Source organism: Callorhinus ursinus, unplaced genomic scaffold (genome assembly GCF_003265705.2).
Source record: "Callorhinus ursinus isolate GAN/ISIS: 27379988/994484 unplaced genomic scaffold, GSC_fseal_2.0 scaffold12, whole genome shotgun sequence".
In the NCBI taxonomy this organism is placed as follows: Eukaryota; Metazoa; Chordata; class Mammalia; order Carnivora; family Otariidae; genus Callorhinus; species Callorhinus ursinus.
In genome coordinates, this window is record NW_027397074.1 from 17,527,545 (window position 1) to 17,529,170 (window position 1,626).

A 1,626-nucleotide genomic window follows, 5' to 3' on the forward strand; every position below is an offset into this window, starting at 1 on the left:
ATATTCTGGATAAGATTGCTGCTCTGAGAAGGTAGATTTGGGCTTAATACCACTTTAGAAGTCTCTGGAAAGTCAACAGGGTACAGGAAGGGAGCCAACTTTCAAGACTTATTTTATGTTTCACCGAATCCCAGAGCTGAAGTGTAAAGGTAGGGAATCCTTCAGCAACCTTACCTTCAATTCACCCAGTTCCTATAAACTCATCTCCTATGCATTTGCCATCATATATACCTTAATAAATTTTCTCTGACCAAAAATCGTATTTTTTACCCATTTTGCCTTTCAAATTATGGCAATTTTTCATGATGAGAATTATATTTTAAAAGAAGAGCAATTTCTTACAGCGGTATTCAGACTTTGGGAGCCCACAGAGTATTTCTATTTTAATTTACTCATTTCTAGAAAAAGAAAAAAAAAGTCATTCTACCCATCCTCATCCAACCCACTCAAAGATGAGGATGAAGTTTTTATTATCCTAAAATTGCCTCTAGCTTCTGGAGAAAGTGATACTATATGACCACACTGCTCTACCTTTATGTCTGCATTTTTATATAAAATCATGACCCAACAAAAGGAACCAAATAGCAACTTCATAAATTAAGGTCAACCTTCTATCATTGAGGCTTGCCAATTATTTTAACTAAGGTGTTACTGCTAATTTGAGCCCCTATTGTCTCCATGCAAATGTTTTAGTCCCTATGATTCTATTTTATTTCTTCATAGTATTGATGCAGATATGGTCAATACTTCCAGAGCCAACATATACTTGTAATCAATATATTAGGTCTTACAATTATCTGTCAATAAAAATCAATTAGAAAACTAAATAAAGTGTTATTCATTTAATTATTTCTATTCTCCTTGGTAGGTAACAGTAAATGGCCTTTCACTATACTCTCTAGAGAAGAGATACAAACATTTGGAACGCTTCACAGATTTGTGTGTCGTCCTTGCGCAGGGGCCATGCTCATCTCTGGATTGTTCCAATTGTAGCATATGTGCTGCCAAAGTGAGAAGACAGAAATATTTGGAAAGCAGCTGAATTTCTGCTATCAATTGATTTCCTCTTCCTTTAATCTTCCTTCCTCTACTTTTTTTAGAATTAGAAAGATCTTTTTTTTTTTTTACCCTTCCCTGTTTAAAAAAAAAAAAATTCTACTGCATTAACTGTATTGGCTACAAGAAGCCAGTGGGAAATTAATTCCTTAATAGTACAACACACAGAAAAGCAGTCACTCTGGTGCCCAAAAGCAATCAGTGGAAGTGGTCAGAACTGAGAGAGTAACTTGCTTGGTCTGATTGATAAGGCAGTCTGGGAAGGCAAACGTCAATTACCAGCATAGTCAAGACAGAAATGATTAAAAATATGTAGACAAGAGAAAGTATCAAGGAAAAGCTTGTTGGACTGAGCTATGTTCAACATGAGAACGTTCTAGGTAAGTGAGAAATAGGAGACAATTGGAGGGCTAGGTGGAAGTGAGGTTTCAGCCCTGAGTAATTTAGTTGTTTTAACTGATGTACCTATAGATGGCTCCAGACCTACAGATGATCATCCCAGCCAGAAGGAAGCTGAAGAGGAAAGAGAAGAGAAGAGAAGAGAAGAGAAGAGAAGAGAAGAGAAGAGAA

General features: G+C 36.2%; 1 non-coding gene across 1 annotated transcript; it reads right to left on the reverse strand.

The window, feature by feature from the left end:
• Positions 1-913: 913 nt before the first annotated feature.
• Positions 914-1,019, reverse strand: LOC112825372 (U6 spliceosomal RNA). The gene has a single exon (XR_003208671.1). It is a non-coding gene; the product is annotated as a U6 spliceosomal RNA (small nuclear RNA).
• Positions 1,020-1,626: the final 607 nt, after the last annotated feature.